Source organism: Dysidea avara, chromosome 12 (genome assembly GCF_963678975.1).
Source record: "Dysidea avara chromosome 12, odDysAvar1.4, whole genome shotgun sequence".
NCBI lineage: Eukaryota > Metazoa > Porifera > Demospongiae > Dictyoceratida > Dysideidae > Dysidea > Dysidea avara.
This window is the reverse complement of record NC_089283.1, coordinates 7,933,371-7,953,726: the sequence shown is the minus strand read 5'-3', so window position 1 is coordinate 7,953,726 and position 20,356 is coordinate 7,933,371. Positions and strand designations below refer to the sequence as shown.

At 39.9% G+C, this 20,356-nt stretch overlaps 1 protein-coding gene across 1 annotated transcript in view; it reads left to right on the top strand.

Moving 5' to 3' along the window:
- Nucleotides 1-2,590: 2,590 nt before the first annotated feature.
- LOC136240332 (P-selectin-like) overlaps nt 2,591-20,356 on the top strand; it is a 62,781-nt gene continuing 45,015 nt past the window's right edge. Inside the window, exon 1 of the mRNA XM_066031282.1 lies at nt 2,591-2,669. The gene's annotated coding sequence lies outside the window, so the exon portion shown is untranslated. The remainder of the gene's footprint in view (nt 2,670-20,356) is intronic.

Here is a 20,356-nt window from a genome sequence, read left to right as displayed (position 1 = left end):
ATATATATATATATATATATATCAAAGTAAAATGTAGTAGCAATGGGTCCCATGGAGACAGAAAAAAACACAGGAGGTGTAAAGTTTCCATGTTCAACATTACGAACTCTTTCCTCATAGCTACTCATGTTTTTTTCATAAATTTTGCAATTGCCCAATTGTATATGGTTTTCCAAAACAATTTGCATTTGGCTGTTTCATAGCTGTTTAAAGGTCCACTGAAATGGTAAAAACAACTTTAGCTATTATCTATCCTTGCTACTAATGGGATAGGTTGATGCATATGGTTTAGTCTGATTTTGCTTTGTTTAGTAGATATAATACATTTTAGTATATTGCGGTTTGTCAATTAACTTGCGTCATAACGCATCATACCAAGAAACTTAGTACGCGTGTGATACACAGAAGTGCCTATTTCGGTCCATGTACAGCACGTTTCAGTTTAATTTCTAGCCACAAAGACATGAAATACGGTAAGAGGTTGTTCAGCAACCAGTTACAAGTCTATGGGAGTGGGTTAGTTAATGTACGCTAGGTGGTGTGGTGAAGAACACTCGAGACATCAGTGAAAGGGGCTGCAAATCGACAACACAGTGGTGGGAGCGAGCTGCAGTTCGTTCCTTGGCTGTTTTGAATGCGTTTAAGCACGTATCCTTCCCAGTACAGCTGGTAGAGAGGTATAGCAATTGTGGTGCGAGTTGGCACCACTCTCACTTGATTTTAGTACGAGGATATTGGCCTTGACGAGCGAATCAGGTAAGTCATAGATCCTATGGGTAAGTCTAACAATCGCACGATCGTTTGTGTGTGTGATACTGCTAACCCAGCTTCGTAAACAGACCGAACTAACAGCCTGCTACAGTGAAACATGCAGCGCTTCGTGCGTACCGAGAGGAGGAGAAGGTGGTTCAAGCCCAAGCACTACAGCCAGGGCCGCCCACTGGGGGGGGGGGGGGGGGGGAGCAACTGGGACATTTTTCCCCGGGACCCAGCCTGAAAGGCCCCCCCCAGGAGGCCCCACGAAGGGCCCCTGAATACCTGTTTAAAAGATCGATATATTCTAATAGAGCAGTCAGATCTAAATACTCTAATAGAGCAGTCACACACAGTAAAAACAAACTAGTGAACGTCACTACTAAATGTAGTGAACGTCACTACTAAATGTAGTGAACGTCACTACTAATGTCTGCCACAATACTCACTATTTTTGTGTAGTGACGTTCACTACTAATTTTGTAGTGAACGTCACTACATTGACCACCAAGTAGTGACGCTCACTGCAAAAAGTAGTGACGTTCACTACAAAAAGTAGTGAACATCACTACGTAAAAGTAGTGAGTATTGTGGCAGAGCAATTCACTACTAAATTTTTACAGTGCAGTATTCTTCAGAGGAGCAGTCTAGCAAGCTTATAGATAAGGAGATATGGTTGGTGATGGGTAGTTATTGTCATTGCCAGCAGGTTGTGACCTTTTTTTTTTCTTTTTTTTCGGTCTTCACCTTACAACTTGGGTCAAGGGCCCCACTTTAACTCTTTGCCCTGGCCTTCTCTGGGCGGCCCTGAATACAGCAACAGCTACACTCCAGACTTCGCTTTTGTTTACCAACAGAACTCTTCAGTGATCTTGGAATGCTACGATGACGAAAAGAAGTCCTGGGCAATGCTACCGTACTGTGACTTTCCCATTATAAAGTGTGCAGTTACAGTACTTCCGGTTCTTGGTCTGACGTCACATCATGACGTAACTAGACTTTGTGGCATAATAACTCTGCACAACAACATAATTGAATTATCAAAAAGGTGTTTTCGTACATTGCATGATACAAAGTGCTTATTCATTCAATAAAATGGCAAGTGAAATTTCCATTTCAGTGGACCTTTAAAAATTCCGTGCCACGTACCACACAAGATCCCTTAATGCTTTCCCTTCACGGGGCTACTTTTACAAACTGGAAATCATAGTCCCCAACATCACTAACTTGTTCCGTGAAGCAAAAAAATTTAACCACACAAGATTGAATTTTTTTTTGCTTCACGGAACAAGTTAGTGATGTCGGGGACTATAATTTCCAGTTTGTAAAAGTAGCCCCGTGAAGGATTGCATTTGAAACAGATGTATTAAAGCAGCGCATGCGCGACGCAATTTTAAAACGGAAATGCAATTAACCGATTTGTGGTATGGGACATGCGCAGATCAAAGGCGCCTATTTGTAAAACGGAAGGAACAAGAAGCAGAAGAAGGCAAGGTTAATATTGGCTACCGCTTACAAGAAACATTTTTTCTCACTTTTTGATGGTTAGTTAATTCATTGTTAGCTAGTTTATTTATTGGTAACGCATTTCCCATGCAAGCGAGCAAGAGGTGTATGTGTGCCAATCACTACAGCCATTGTAAGCTTACTGCTTCACATCGGAGTAGCTGAAGTGTCTGATATTCATTGTTGAGTTGTGCAGCACTACAATAGCTTTAATTTATTGGCGAACGAGCATGTGGTATTCAGATATCGACTCAACTTAGTGGCCCTTGTGGTCTGGGGGCAAGACTAGTGGTTTTACTGCTTCCCATTCATTCAGACGAGTGCAGTGCTGTGTATTTATTCATCTAGTCTCACGTCAGGACCGGCTCTGGCCAAATTCGGTTGGGTGAGCCATCCATGCCGGGTTGGTGGTAGATATTGTGTGAAGCACACTCAGCATGCATAGCAGTTTGAGTGTAAGTTTTTTACTTTTAAAAAACAGCAGACTTGCACGTGTAATTGTATGGCTTCTCGTACTGTTAGTCTACAACATACTAGTCAAGTTAACTTTAGTTGGGAAAATGTTGGGTCGGCCATGGCCTACTCCCTCCCCCCCACCCTCCAGAACCTGCCTTGCGCGTGGCCAGACCGCTTTTTCTCCACACAACACTTATTGATTGGAAATATGCCCGGACTTTTTAACACATTTTTAGCCTGTTGCCTGGTATTCCTTTGTGGGAGTTGAACTCTGTTTCATGCTCCCACTCCCTGCAGTTTGGTCAGTAGTCTGCAGGGCTTTCTTCTTAAGGCCCCTGTCTGGGGGTTGGCTGTGTGTGTGTGCTGGTGGTCTATGCGGTGTTTTGTAGGCCTGTGAACTAGTGTGTAGGCTCTTTAGCTGCTTTTTCTGCTTTTTTTATTTTATAAATTAGGTTTAACTTCTAGCTAGAGATTGGGGAGGATGGGAGTGCCATTAGGGTCGGAATTAAAAAAAAACCAAAAAAAACCGAAAGATTGGAAATTATAAGCACCAATAATTATAATTCATTGCCTTGTATCGTGACTTCCTGTTGGGTTGCTGTACTGATTTGGCGATAACGGATCGACAGGCAGGGAGTCATAGAATATCTTAGTTGATAACACTCATCCTTGGCTTCACCTCAATAACTAATTATATATTTTACTCCTGCTGTGATATAACTATAATAGTTTTCTCCAATACCATCTGTGATTGTAACAATTTTCTGCATGAAATCGTTGAATTAATGCATTCTCTACCAGATTGTTACATCATTTTTGATTATCATGGCTGGACCACTAATTATTACTTTACACTATAGTTACATATGTATATTAAAAGTTTTTCAGCTGTGATGTTTCAGCTACCTGGGATAACATCAGCTTAAGTTGCCTATCCTGGTATACAATCGATCATCAATATACCATATGCACGTAGTGATAACCAATGGTGTATTCCTCCTCCACTGTTTGCATGTAGTTCAATGCACATCATGACCACATACTATACTAATTCCTTTCAAATTGGTGAATGTATACTATTTACTTTTCCTGGAATTTTATTAGCAAATGCCTGTGTGTAATAGAACTCTACATGCACTATATTGGGCTACAGCAGTGCAAAATGGGTAGTCTAAAATATATATATTTATTGTTTACATGTGATGAGTTAACCAATAGCTAAACATATCATGGCACTGAAACCACATCACTAAAATATTTTATGTTAAATTTAATTTCATGCCATATGTGGTAGGGCATCAATCCATTGAACTTTACTTTAGTTGCTAATCCACATCTAGGCTCTAAAATAATTTTATCTATACACCTGTAAAGTACTGCCTTAATGAGGGAGTGTATAAACAGTGGAATGGACTACTGGAATGGTGGAATGGAATTTTTTAAAGGTCAATATCAGTTTTTACATCCAAATAAGTATAACCCCTCCCATTAAGTAAGCAAATAAATAGGATTCCACTTGAAGTCAGCTCTTTTAGCGTAATCCACCTCACCATAGACAAAGTTTACCAATATATTGTACTGCAAGTCAGTTATGAGCATGCACAATAGCAGTTTATTGGGAATACCAAGAAGACTCCTGACTTAACCCTTGTTCCCAAATGATAAAGAAGTTAGCTAGCTAGCTGATTACATGAATGCATTGTAAAAGTACATTCACTGTATAATGAAGTATTCATTTATTTATTATCAACTTTACCAGTTAGGCACTGGAGGGTGAACACAGAAGGCAGAACCTGTACGAGGTGTTTACCACTAACCTAGGAGCCTAAGCAAAAATCTTTGGGTAAAGTGAAATTGGACTATCTTGTAAGCGTTTACAATGAGTTTTTTCTACAATTATGTCAGAAAAAAAATTTAAGCCAAATTCGTTGTGGCAGTGCCACAGTGCACACTGAACTGAACCTTCATTGAGACAGTTAGTTTCAGACAAGTATTAAAGTATTGAGTTACAAGTGCTGTGGTGAGGAAAAGTATGTTAAATGAGCTGACTTCAATGGGAATCCTATTGTTTGCTTACTTAATGGGAGGAGTTGTACTTATTTGGATGTAAAAACTGATATTTAACTTTAAAAAATTCCATTCCACCATTCCAGTACTCCACCATTCCAGTAGTCCATTCCACTGTTTATACACTCCCCCTTAATGACACTCTAGTTATGAATTGGAAACTTCAATGTTTTGCTTACAAAGCATGAATGAATTTGAAATTTACAGGTGAAATCAGAAAACTCTTTCAGGTGGAAGCTTAAGGATGAACAAGTTGATGTTATGTTACCTCTACAAACCAGGCGGCCATGCAGTTAATACTATCCATTCTAACTAAATAGGAACATGTATATTTTATTCATATTAATTACATTTCGGAAGGCTCCGTCTCAATATCAACATGTAGTGAGCATAATTACGCACTATCACAGCAATTTGAAGAGTTCACATGACTACAAACAAATAAAATGATGTCATTCTTCCAGTATCTGGACTATATAAACTGCCACGTGTCTCCTCCAACTCGGCTTTTTATTTGCTGTGATAGCGATTCGTTTGTACTCGGCACTCATCGAGAAATGTCAAACTTTGGTGGCGGAAACTCTACTGAAGAACTACTAAAAGAACTGCTCGCCACAGTTAATACCTTGAAGAAGGACGTTAGTGATTTGAAGGCGAAGGATGACGGAAGATCCTACCCCCAGAAACGCCTACACGATGGCGAAAGCGAGGGAGATGGAAATGAAAGTCACGATGGTGACAATGGCGAGGATCGTGATGGCGATCTCTCGGATACCGGCGAGGTAGAGAGCGATGGTTCTCATGCCACCCAGTTTACTATTTCTGAGGAAGGCGAAGCCTTCTTGGAAGCCACTTTTGACTCCCACCTGGATTACAAGAACAGGAAGAAGCAGATCGCCAAATATGGTGAGCCTGATTCTAAGTGGACTATCTGTCCTACCCTATCTCCTGTAGTGGCAGCAACCCTTCCCAGTGCCGCCATCAAGGATGACAAGGTGGCCTTCAGGACACAACAAATGTATATGGAAGCCGTCACTCCACTGGCAGCTCTCTTGGAGAGCACCGGGGACGAAACCTTCACTATTAAGGAGGCCATCTCCATGGTACAATCAGCCATTCGCCTACTGGGGGATGCAACCCAGCACCACTCATCCCTGAGGAGGAAGGCTATCATGCAACACTTGAATCCTCAGCTGCAGACCCTAATGAAAGATGTGGATTTTAAAGGATCTCAGCCACTACTATTTGTAGAGGACTTTGGGGAAAAGGCTAAGACAAGGATTGAAGCAGCAGCCGCATTGAGGAAGGTCGTGAACTCACTGGGACCCAAAGGAAAGCACGTGGTTTTCAGAAAAGCCACCCTCAGCGAAACACCTGGGGCACCAGGGTGGCAAGACAAAACACTACGGCCCCACCAACAAGTCAAAGAAGGAACTGGGAGCAAAGAACTCACAAGGAAAGTCCTGACTAGGACCTTTGAATGTGTTAGCACCTCATGTTTCAATTTTAAATACAATTGTGAACCCTACCCCCTTATTAACACAGGTGACTGCTCAAAAGCACCACCTCGAGGTGTTGATTGGTCAGATGAACCTGACCATCACCAGTCCCATGTTGGCTGGAAGACTAACCCAGTTCATAACAAACTGGGAGAAAATAACTCAAGACTGATGGGTCTTGCAAGCCATAAAGGGATACCAACTAGAATTGGTTCAACCACCCTGGCAAATGAGGCTAATGCCAGCAATAAGCTGCTCTGTAGAGGAGTGGGAAATGATCTCTTCAGAAATCAGACAACTGCAGTCCAAGGGTGCAGTGGTAGAGACCACACCTTCCCAGGGAGGCTTTGTATCACAAATCTTCCTGGCAGAAAAGAAGGAGGAGAGACAGAGGTTGGTAATAAACCTGAAGGCACTCAACATGTTTGTGGAACAGGAGCATTTCAAAATGGAGGGACTACACACCCTTCCCGACCTCATCCAGCTGGGGGGTTGGATGATAAAACTAGACCTGAAGGATGCTTACCTTCAGGTACCAATCCATGCAGAGCATCAACAACTCCTCCAGTTCCAATAAGGACCCAGAACTTACCAATTTCAGTGCCTCCCATTCGGGTTGACATCTGCTCCACGGGTTGTCTCCAAAATAAGGAAAGCCATAGTGGGAGCACTTCGGCACATGGGAATACGTCTAGTCATATATTGGACGATATTCTAGTTCTGCATGGGTCAATGGAGAAGCTGGCCCAATTGACTCCACTGATTTGCCAGCTGTTCGAGGCTCTGGGACTGGTTGTCAATCAAAAGAAATTGATTCCACACCAGACACTGGAGTTCTTGGGTTTCCAAGTAGACACAGTCAGCCTACAGCTGATTTTCCCATCCGAGAAGCTGAGGAAAATACAGCAACTAGCCCAACACCTCCTTCACCAACCAAGCGTCTCAGTGAGAGACCTAGCAAGGTTTGTGGGGAAGGCCTCAGCTTCGACAAGGGCTATATGGCAAGCTCCCCTACATTTCAGAGCACTACAGTTTTTAATCAACTCTGTGCCTCTGGAGAACCATCACATGGGGACAGAGAACATTGCTCAAAAGTTCAGGACCAACCTGACCTTGACCAAGGAGGCTAAGGACAACCTCAAATGGTGGTGTGCTCTAGACAGAAAGGTCCGAATGCAGTCTCCTCTTCAGCCCCGGGTACCGACCATGACAATAGAGTCGGACGCCTCCAACATGGGGTGGGGAGCCTGACAAAGTGAACTCTTGACGGGCGGAAGGTGGTCCCTGGAAGAGACCTCTCACCACATAAACTATCTCGAACTGCTAGCTGCCTTTCTAGCTCTACAGTGCTTTGTCAAGCACAGCAACGGGATCACCGTTCAAATGAAAATGGACAATGTCACAGTGGTGACATATATCAACAAACTAGGGGGAATGCAGTCCCAGGCACTTTGTCAGCTTGCTCTGACGATCTGGGACTGGTGTGTACAGAGAGATGTCTTTCTGGTGGCAGAACACCTACCGGGGAAGGACAATATAACAACAGATAGGGAATCGCGATCTTCAAAAGGATCGTTGCGACTGGATGCTAAACCCCAAAATCTTCCAGCAAATACAACTGCAGATGGGCCCACTACAGACAGACCTATTTGCATCCCAACTGACGAAGCAACTACCGAGCTTCTACAGTTGGAGACCAGATCCGGAAGCAATTGCGACGGATGCCTTCAACCAGGACTGGGCTCAGACGAGGGGATTTGCCAACCCCCCATGGTGCTTGATAGCACGTTGCCTGAGTCAGATAAGGAGACAAATGGCAAGAGTGGTGTTAATCACCCCCCTGTGGGATCGCAACCATGGTACCCAATAAGTCTGGGAATGCTAGAGTACTACCCCAGGATTCTACCAGCGAGGGAGAATCTAGTCATACTCCCAGCCGGTCAGGAATTCATAATGAACCAAGGTGTACCGGTGTTAGCGGCATGGCCCATATCCGGGACTCCTTCGAATCACGAGGAATTTCTTCAGAGGCTTCAGCCCTCCTCCTCGCATCTTGGAGACCTAAAACGCAGTCAAACTATGACTCCTTGTTTTCGAAATGGTCTCGTTGGTGTTCACAGAGGAATAGAAATCCCACTGAGGGACCTGTAAAAGACGTGGCAAACTTCCTGGCAGACTTGTTCAAGGAAGGATATCTTTATCGATCGCTGAACTCATACAGGTCAGCAATCTCAGCTCTACACTCAAAGGTGGATGGTTATTCAATAGGGCAACACCCTTTAATTACTAGAATGCTTAAAGGCATTTTCAATGAAAGACCGCCTGTAGCCAAATATTCAGCCTTCTGGGATGTTGGTGTGGTACTGAGATATTTAAAAGGATTGGGTATGAATGACACATTTTCACTCCGTTTGCTTACCATTAAATCGGTCATGTTGATGGCCTTGACTAGACCAGCTAGGTCAGTGGACCTAAGCAAACTGGATATTGGGGCACGTTCTTTCTCAGAGGCAGGCGTCACCTTCAAGGCGCAGCATCTGTCTAAGCAGAGTAGGGAATCAAAGCCCTTGGCAGATTTCGTTTACCCTAGATTCCCGGAGGATCAAACAATTTGCCCAGTGGTTACACTGCAAGCATACGAGGCTAGAACAATGGAGTTTAGGGCTTGGTCAACAGGAAATAAGAAAACCTTGTTGTTCTTATCCTGGATTGGAAAGCATGACCCAGTAACCGGCGGCACTATAGCCAGATGGTTAAAAACATGCTTGACTGCAGCGGGTATTAATACCAGCATCTTTAAAGCTCACTCTGTCAGAGGGGCATCAAGCTCCACAGCTGCGTCCGTTGGAGTAACGACAGCGGACATCTTGAAAGCAGCAGATTGGTCATCAGCAGGAACGTTCCGAAAGTTCTACCTCCGACCAACTAAAGATTCAAGTGACAAATCCTCCTTTGGGACAGCAGTTTTGTCATCTGCTCAAGCGTCAAACTTACATGTTGATATTGAGACGGAGCCTTCCGAAATGTAATGTACGAATGGCTCTGGGCACGTAGTGCCTGCATGCTATTAGGAATTACATGAGGAAGGTGAAGTTGATATATCAACATTTCCTACCCCCCCTCCCATTCTATAGTTAATGCTATGTGCAGTTGTTCTACATGCAGGTAATCACTAGTGAGATTGAATCATAAATATCTCCAGTAGAGTTACAGTTTAAATCTACAAATAGCCGAGTTGGAGGAGACACGTGGCAGTTTATATAGTCCAGATACCGAAAGAATGACATCATTTTATTTGTTTGTAGTCATGTGAACTCTTCAAATTGCTGTGATAGTGCATAATTATGCTCATTACATGTTGATATATCAACTTCACCTTCCTCATGTAATTCCTAATAGCATGCAGACACTACGTACCCTGAGCCATTCGTAAATTCAGCTAGATAATTGGATTTGTATATTATGTAATATAGCACATTTCATACTTCATGAATTACTTTGCAATTCAGTAATTACTTTGCAATTCAGTAATTACTTTGCTATGTGCAGCTAACGAAGCATAACTATAACAAACCACTGTTAAGCACAGAAGTATCTTCTCAACTGTTTTATTATTATTATAGTGTGTTTATCGTGTTTTCTCACACAAATTGTTTAGAGAAAACCTTCTAAGAGGCCTTCAACATTGTTTTGAAGTTGTTAAATGTCTATAAAACCGAAAGGAAAGACTGTTCACGAAATGTTGCCATACCCAATGTCAGACCACTGAGAAGAAACTACTGCAAAATAAAGTTTATGTGTGTGGAAGTTTAATACAAACTTAATTTAGCTTACATCCTGGCTACCTTTTACCATTTAACAATTTTGCTCACATGGGTGCATACGGAACCAGGTGTGTGCCCACAGTCGGCCTTCAGTCGGCTGTGGATGCACCTGGTTTAAAAATATGCAATACTAAGTAAACAATACAAACAAGCAGATACTGCTATTAATCTTGTTCCTCATCTCATGCACCTGGCATGGCGAACTTCCTTCGCTTGCTACATATTGGCATCAGAGGTAGCCTTAATTACTTGCTTTGTAGTGTGTGTTATATGGAATAACATGGCTCTTCAGTCACCAGCATGAAATGAGTAAGCATTTAATGTTTGTGCTCCATTCAATTGAAATTCTATCCCTGGTTAGTGCATGTCTGTAGGCCTTGTAGTTTTGCATACATTAATTCATCCATTCATTTTTATGACATAAATTTGACCGAATTTCTTATTATTCTTAGTACTTGGTTGTATTGTAACTGTTGTACAAAGTGACAGATTGTACGTATAGATTACACCAATGGAATACTGGCATCCTGTACCAGTACCAAAGACTTGTTACCAAGTCATTTTCTCAACTAAGTTAGCAAGAAATGAGAGATAGTTGAAACACCTGTGCCACTCCATCACCTATAATATTTTATATTGCAGATAGATCCTTAGCACACATGGAAAACTAATTTTCACGCCCCAGTGCATAAGGTCTACAAACATATCTAATGATTAGTGAGATGTGCTCATTACATGATCTGTCAAGAACTCAGTATCTCCATGTAGCAAATAAAAGACTGTGCCTTTTTTCTGTATATGACTTCATATTCAGCTTGCATAAACACATTATGCTGCTGCTGCATTTTGTATTACACATTTGGCATTTAACACTATTGGACAATATTGTCCAAGTAAATTCTTTGTTGAAATATGGTTTCACTAGGATCAAGACTCATGGTAGTGAGTTGCGCGGCCAGTAAAGCAGAAACGTGTGCCGCAGACAATAAATGATGCGACCACTACCTGTGAGGATTTTATAGGAACGAACGTTGCCAAATTCGGCCTTCCTATAAGTCACCTGTCACTTATGCTATCCCTCTGAAACTCTAGAGTTGAACTCATCGTGTCACTACTAACTACCACACAAGCAGTGAAGCAAATCCATGCCGATCATTTCGTGATCGAGATTGCTGACATCAAAGGGGAAGTTTCATTTTTTTATCGCATGTGGTTAGATGCAACCGCAGGTGTATGCCTTGTGTTCCTTTGTGAATTCTGAACATTGATTGCCCTACTATTGCTTCAGTATTCACTCAATCACCTCAAGATTCACATCATCGATTTCAACATACATGATTACCCTACAGGCACCAAACGAAGTTTCAGTCGTCCTCAGTCGACCTAGAAGCCAAATACAAAACCCAGATTGTTGTTTTCCTCAATACTTGCTTGGAATGTAGGGCAATGTGTCTTTAAACTGTTCTAAAAGTTTTGTTCAGATTGAAACATATGTTTTTGAGAATGGCTAGTTTAAATTTGAATTTAGTGGCCCCCACGTAATTTGCTCTCTGTAAGAATTTTACTCGGAATTTAAAGAATGATGCAGAACACAACTGCGGTCACTGGGTATTGATGAACTGGCGCTCTATGTAGTTAATCAGTGCATATAGCCACAAAGAAGTGTGCTGCCATAGATTATAGTCCATAGATATAATCTATGGTGCTGCATACTATCGTTCGTTTTGAAATTTGAATTTAGTCGACCCCACGTAATTTGTCCTCTAAGGGTGCAGCTTAAAGAATGACATAGAGTACAACTGCGGTTACCAGTTGTTGACACAAGCTGTGAGTAATTAGCACATGTAGCTAGCCTAAAAGGAAGTGTGCAAAATCACCTAACAATTTACAGTTGTCAATAATTTACAATTGTCACCATACATTATTGCATTTTATAGCACACCCACACAAAATTACACATGTAATTACAACATACAGAGGACACATGAATACCAAACACTTTTCACAACAATAATGTAAGAATTGTACAATAATGACTGTAATACAACTGCTATGAAAATGTTTTCCAGTGGCCGCCATGGTAGCAAGTCTCACATGACGGCATGTATATTCATCCAAACACAATAGGAGTAACGAGTAAGTACGATGACAAGTTGGTATGACTCCATTTGTAAAATCCAGTATTAGTGGGTGTGGCTCCAGTATGTCTAAACAGTTAACAAACATACCACAGGCTGGGCAGGTAATGTACTTGCAGGATTTCATGTAGATGATGGCCTTTTCACAAGTATTACACTTGCACCAAATATTATTGATTTTTTGTTTCAGTTTCATGCATTAAAAACTTTTTGACAAACTGCATATGGATCGGGTACAATTACTGTAGCTGTTTTTGTTACTTGATCCATTCTTTCTGACAGGACCAGAAAATTGATATGGAGTACCTCTGCTTTGGCAAATAGTGCATTTATTCTTGTTCCATTTCTATAAATACTTCTTGCAAAATAACACCACTACACTGTGGACATTCAGCATATTGTTCCCTTGTTCATTGTGTTAATCCATACCTGGTGGTTTTAGTCTCCTCTTCACAACTTCCTGAGCAATTTCATAACTTTCCATTCAGCATTGCATTTGGGGACAAGTGATCTTGACTCTGCCTTTCTTAACTTTGCTATCAACGTAGTCAGCTAATCCATCAGAAGTCACAGCATGGCCACATGGCATTTCACCCATTTTGGATATTGCATTATTGTCAACACTATACTATTTTGAAATATACATTTGTTCATGGAAATCTTACAAATGGATGAATGTAATTGCCACAGATTTGTATGTGTGATCTACCACCATACACCTTTTGACAAGCATCACAATAGCATTTGAGGATAACTGAATATCATCAAGTGTAAGCTGCATATCACCTTCTACAGGCAAAATTGAACTAGCACAATACAAGACAGTAGTTTCCAAAGTAATATTTGCTCTTTCACAGACTACCTCATATAACCCCTTAGTAGTTGTGGCTGTCTATAAAATACAAAGTAGTTTTATATGTGAGCACAGGTGTTTTTTTTTGTTTGTTTATTTAAATGGAGACTGCTTCAGTAAAAACATTAATACTGCTTTTCAGCAGTGCTGTCAACATACATACATACATGCATGCATGCACGCACGTATGCACGCACACACACACACGTACGCAATCACACTTACACACATACATATGTACATACATACACACACACACATACATACACACACACACACATAATATACATACATACAATAATTAATTACTACATACACACATACAGTTAGTACAGTGACTGATAGGCCTTCAGTGCTGGTCACTGTAAAGTAGCAATTAAAAATAGCTAATAGTTAATCAAAGTAAACCGCACTTTGTCAGGAAGTTTTAGTGATATTGCTAGTTGACTTTACTTGGTTGCATGTGATGCGGTCCTAGTTATACAGCCAAGTACTAAGAATTATAAGAAATGCGGTCAAATTTTTGCCACAATTAACAGTCTCACGTCTAGCTGTTGCATGTCAGAAATTAGTAGATAATATGACAACAAACTATCTGGAAAATTATTACTGTTCTATAACTTACAGTAGAGTATACACCATGTACTTTACTTGACTGTTCTATTTGAATGTATTTGTGATTGTTCTATTAGAGTAAATCAATCTGTATTCTTACATTGTTTTTTTTTTATAATTATTTATTTATTTATTAAGGCTTTACAGCACAAGTGCTGAATGTCTGTAGGACACCTGATCCTACAGCCTGTTTAAAGTTGTCACATAAAGTGTGTTTGAAAAGGTGGAGAAAGGAGAAAAATTCATGACTGGACCTTGGAACTGGGAAGCCTCAAACCTGCAGCCATTCGATTAACGCTCGAATGCTTGCAGGAGTCTGCCAGACAGTCAGGATGTTTTCTCCATGTCAATTTCAAGTATATACTGTATGTGACTGGATTTGACAAAATCAGGCTTCCACACACATCCAATTCTTTGACTTTAACTGCTTGTACAGTACTGCCTAAGCGCAATGTCGCATTCGCTCACACACGCAACTTTGCTCGAGATTTTAAAATGCTATTTAGGGGTGTGGCAACTGTTTCGCTCATGAGACAACATGGCAGCTGTTTTGTACACAAGAATCGCAAGTGAAACAGTTGTCACACCCCTTAATTAGCAATTTTTAAAATCTCGAGCCAAGTTGCGTGTGCGAGCGAGTGCGATGTTGCACTTGGGTGTTACCATAACTTGACTAGTCAGTATGCTATTTACTTACAATTTTCACACAATACTCTCATTGCTGTTTGCAATAACAGGTAGAAATTTGAAAGTGATACTGTTGAGTCGGGTTGTTAAGCGCATATTATTTGTTAAGCGCATACACATTTCTTGTAATTAACCATGGATGATAAGCGCACATTGGCAAACGCGACGATAAAGCTACACACAACAAGAAACGAACATCAAGAAAACCTGAGAGAACTGAAAAATTAATGTGTCCTCAAGCACTTACGTCCCCCCTGAGGTCTCCCTTCGCTATGTATATGGCAAATCAGCCATCTGGATAGTGATAATCTTGTTTGTCACAAAGGATTTAACCCAGAAATGGAGTCAAATATTATTATACACTGGCATGGTGATTACTAGCTACTCTCACAATGAGGTGATTCTGTGTTACACTCACCACATTTGTTTATTAGGCATATGCGCCTAACAAATAGTATGATTTTTACAAAAAGTTTTTTCCGAAAATTATAAACGCATGCGCTTTACAACCTGGCTTTACGGAAGTTTATTCCTACATTGAGTTAAGGTGCTTTAAATTCACAAATTTGAATGTGTGGAAGCCTGGTTTTGTCAAATCCAGTCACATATATTCATACGAACTCTATAGAGTGACTTATTATCTCAAAGTACCACTTGTGGAACCAAATGGACATTAGTTTATTTATCATACACTACGACAGTAGTGTATAGTAGGGACCACAAAGGAGTAGGCATGGCCCACAAAATAATATCACCCAAAAACAGCCTCAATTTCCCCTAACGACGATCAGGCAGTATTGGTTAGGTGAAACTAAGCCCAAACAAGCTTTCAGATCAACCCGAAATGCTTTCAACAAGTTGCTACGGAATTTTAAAAATAATTTATTTAACGGAATTTTCTACTGACTGAGTAAGTAACTGACTGACTGATGCCTTCAGACAAACGTAACTCGATAACGGCTAAGACTACGGGCTTGATTTTTTACTGTTTGACGTCGCTTCATCCCGACAGGTGCCTTTTGGCATACCGCAGTACGTACAATGCATTCTTCATGGACTTACCAGTGTCCTCCTTTGTGTCCCATTCATCTTTGCTGACAGTGAAAAGTGTCAATTTGGCAATAGCACGTGATGGCTTCCCTTCACATAACGGAAATCGTCCGTATTTTTCATAGCGGCTATTTTGATAGCAGAGATGCTTGTCAAATAGTTCTTGATTCGTACTGTTGTGTAATGGGTTGGACACAGCCAACACCGAAGCGTAATGGATACTTCACTTTTCATACAATTATTGATATAACTGGGGTGCAACATCATTTCTTTTGGAATGTGTCTCGGTGTGCAGAGGTGCTTTTCGAACAGTTCTTGATTCGAAAATGCTGCATAATGGGTTGAATATAGTTGACAACGAAGCGTTGTGGATACTTCACTCTTCAGATGATAATTGGGGCACGTGGCGCCATTTCAGATTGTGGTATGCGTGGGTTCACCAGTCATAATAATTATTTACAAAAAAAGTTAACAAACAAGTACAAAGAAAAAATTTGGAATTTTCAACTAGAGTAGGGACCATAGCACATCGATAAAAAGTACTGAAACAAGCTGGAGTAGTGCACGATATTAAATCACAGTAAAACAATAAGAAGTGTTATATCCCTACTGTACATTTCCATTAGCTCTATAGCTATGGTGTTAAGAGTACAGTAGGGATATAACACTTCTTATTGTTTTACTATGATTTAATATCGTGTACTACTCCAGCTTGTTTCAGTACTTTTTATCAATGTGCTATGGTCCCTACTCTAGTTGAAAATTCCGAATTTTTTCTTTGTACTTGTAATAAATAAATAAATAAATTGTTGGGTTAGTTTGAGATAGTTCTTACTTTTTCACCTGTTGTATTAACTGCAGAAAAATCTGTTTCATGAGTTTTGCATGTATTTTTTAACTGCTATGCAATAAATTTAGGGTCACCTCTCAGATTTTGATGAAACTTAGTGTGTTTGTAGTACCTGTGGTACGTATCACTCATGCAAATTTTTGGCTCCACACACTCCATAGTTTCTGATTTACGACTACAAGTATTTTGCTACTAGAGATAGCGTATCCTTTGAGAAGAAAAGGGGATGTTACCTGTACTTATGCGAATGAAAGTTAAAGGCAGCTCTAAACATTTCATGTGAGAAAACACGATAGACATACTATAAAACAGTTGAGAAGATACTTCTGTGCATAATTTGAGGTTTAATTTAAAGTGGTTTGTTATAGTTTTGCTTCCTTAGCAGTGCATAGCAACATAATTACCGAATTACAAAATAATTCATGAATTATGAAATATGCTAAATTACAGTATTTGCAATCTAATTATCTAGCAATAGCATAGATTTCAACTAAATTACATACATAGTTGATTAATTGCCTGTTTAGTTAGAATGGAATACTATTAACTACTGGTTTTTAGAAGTAGCACAACATCAACTTATTCAAAATGTAAAGGAATAAAGTTTTCAATAAAGTAATTTTGAACCGTAATTAAGCAGATAGGGATCACTGGAAAGGTTGATCAACAGTCTTCTATCAGTAAAAAATTGTGTTTAAAAATATTTACACAATGAGAAGTTACAGTTGATTATGTAACTAGAGATAAACCAATTTTTCATGAAATATTAAAAATATTTGTAGTTGTACATGTAAATCAGAAAATATGGGGTGTATGGAGCTAAAAAATTGCATGAGTAATAAGCACCACAGGTACTACAAACACACCAAGTTTCGTTGAAATCCAAGGGGTGACCCTAAATTCTCTGTTGATTTGACATGGAATGACAGCTAAGTAACAAGGTATCCTTTGTATATCCTCAATTTGATCTCTGCTAGAAATGAACCTAAAGGTGGGAATACAAAGGATCATGTGCCTTTCATTTGCTTAGCAGGCTAAGTGAACCCATGCATGGAATAGTGCTGCAGATGCTAGTTTTCATACTCAGCAACTTTAATCATCAATAGTATTATGCGTGGTGACTGTTCTATTAGAGTATTTGACTGACTGCTGTATTGACCCCCTCACCGCCATATGTGTAGAGGCTCCAATCTACTGTTTCTAAACTGCTAAAACTTACATACCATACCATATAATCCTATAAAACTATATGTGACCGGATCTGCGAAAAAGGGACATAATCACACAAGCCTAAATTTACAGTATAAAGCATTGAATGCATTGGGTGAAATACTTGCGGATTACAGTAGACCCTCGGTTATCCGAACTCCTTTGTTCTCAGGCAATGATAAAAGTGTTTGGATAAGTGAATAGTTCGGATAATTGAAGCCCATACATTTATATACAGAGCTTCGTTGAAATACTCTAATAGAACGCACACCTATACTCAAAATACTCTAAAAGAACAGTCATTTTCGATTCCGGATAATCGAGGTTCCGGATAAATGAGGGCCGGATAACTGAGGGTCTACTGTATTGAAAAATTCTGTAAATTTTTTTAACCCCTCTTTTTTAGTGAAGGAAGGGGTTAACAATAAAAACCCGGATATCATCTTATTCGCCTGCTCAAGAGGAGTTGGAAATCTTTGTTTCGTTTCAGTAGACCCTAGGACACGTAAGTTATGAGCGTTTGTTTACGTCATGTCGAAGCGATCATACTCGATCGATTTTTCTTCACGAATTTTGCCTCTGTATGCAGTGAAGAAGAGCGAGTAAAGGAAACACTTACCCATTAATTAATTCCCTTGTTCATGGCGAACATGATGGTGAAACGTTTAGCTCCGTACCTCAATCTATTGGTAAGTTACAACCGTTTTTGTAAGCGCCTGTAATTTATTCTCCCTATACTTGCTGTATAAATCGATTTTTTTGTTGTTGCTAGTTTGTTGGGCTGTAACTCCCAGAGTTATTGGCATATGAAGCTGAAATTTTGCCAGTGGGTACACTTGGCTACGTAGATTATAAATATTTAATAAACAGGAATTCGGAAAAAAATGCGATTATGTCCTGTTTTTGCAGATCCGATCACATAAAAATTATATCAATTTACTCGCTATAGAACAAGGAATTCGATTATGAAGTTTTTGTTTACACAAGAGCAACCACAAATCCATTATATAACTTTAAAGTACAAAAATCAATCTGCGTAAGTGAAACCAAACGTGAAATTTTACTACTTTACAGGCTAGCACTGTTTATAATAATACAATAAACATCATTAACCTGTTTACAGTTGAAGCGATTATCTCTAAGTCTGGTTTTCCAGCATTTGAGCAAGTGTGCATGCGCATACAAGCACGAGGTCACTGTTTCAAGGCATACAAAAGTAGCAACACACCACTCCAACCTATATAATCCCTCTCCTTACTGTTTCTCTTTATTAGTAGTGCCATTATCATGTTGAAGAATCATCTACAATGCTTGTTATCGATATTCCGAATGTACACGATTGCATCATCTAACCGCACAATACTGCATGAGAGACCGGTTTTCCCTGTTCCCGTTCACTTAAGGGTATGCCTACTGCAGCATAAGCGCAGGGACTACTAAAACGCTCAACTGAAGTTACAGAGCGTTTAGAATGTGATGCTACGGGCATTTATAATCGAAACCACCATGTGGCGGTTGTGGCGGTGAGAGGGTTAAAGTATCTCGATCGTTTATAATATTTTTCTCTTTTTTGGAATGGGGGGACACATGCCCCCTTGGATGTCCTAATGTGTTTGGCCTATTTTATTTGGTTATTAATATTTTTGTAGTACTCTAATAGAGTGCACATTCTTCTGATCACTTCTGATACAACGTACATAGAATTTCCATGGATAGATCTACAAAATTATGTTCTGGTGTAGTAAACTAGAACTACGTAGGTAGAAATTAAGTCAGGTGTGCAACTGACAGCAGTGACAGAGTGGTAAAGGGTTAAGTGTCTAGCAGTGGATGTCCCTGGTTCAAACCCTGAACAAATTTTTATACATCATTTGCACATGTTTTTTCTTTTGCTTCTTGGTATGCTGACTGTACTCTCAATTTTGCAAAAGCAAAAAACCAAACATGTGAAACAATCACATGTTTAGTTTTTTGCTTTATAACTCCTTAGCTAATACTCTCAGTACAGTACCTTCAGAATCGCAAAAGTATGATGGCCAGCCTATCTCACTTGTTTCTGTCACAAACAATTGCACTTGTAATGTTTGAAAATGTTTCATAATTTGTGCAATAATTGGAAGATAGCTGTGCTATAATTTGCTGTTTATTCCCTACAAATTTGAAAGGAATCCAATATGGGTTGCATGAGTTATGGCAATTTTTATAAGTGGTATAAAAAGAAAAATTAAGAACAATATGAAGAAAATAAAATGAACTTTGAAGACATGTATCTATAAGACGGCTGGACCAATTTAGCTAAAATTTGGTATGGAAAATATCCCACCCCTTGGAATATTCCACAAAAAGAGGGTACTCCTGTTCAGCCTTTACTGAGATATGAATGCATGAAAATTGCATTTTCTTGGTTTCTATGAAACATGCACTTATCTGTCTCATGCCTATATGCTTTGGCTTTCCTCGGCTGTATGTACTATGGCATGATATCCTTGTGCTACATGCAGTTACATTACTGACCATAGACCACTGACTGACCTTATAGTCATTAACTACTGTAAATTTAATAATTGCAACTTCTGTGTACAGCGTGCATTTTGATGCATTATGATTACCATATAAAGAAATATGAGCAGGCTGAGTAGTGCTGCAGACAGAGACGTCAAAATAGGCAGGATGACCAAGTTGATAATCAGGATGGAAAATATCTCCTGGACGTGAACTGTCATCAAAAGAGGCACGTTGCTCTTTAAGAACTCCTGGATGGTCTTGTAATAAGGCATAATGAAAGATGTTAACTAAGGCATCATGGCGGCGGATTCTCATAGGACCATGGGAACAACCTAAAAGATGGT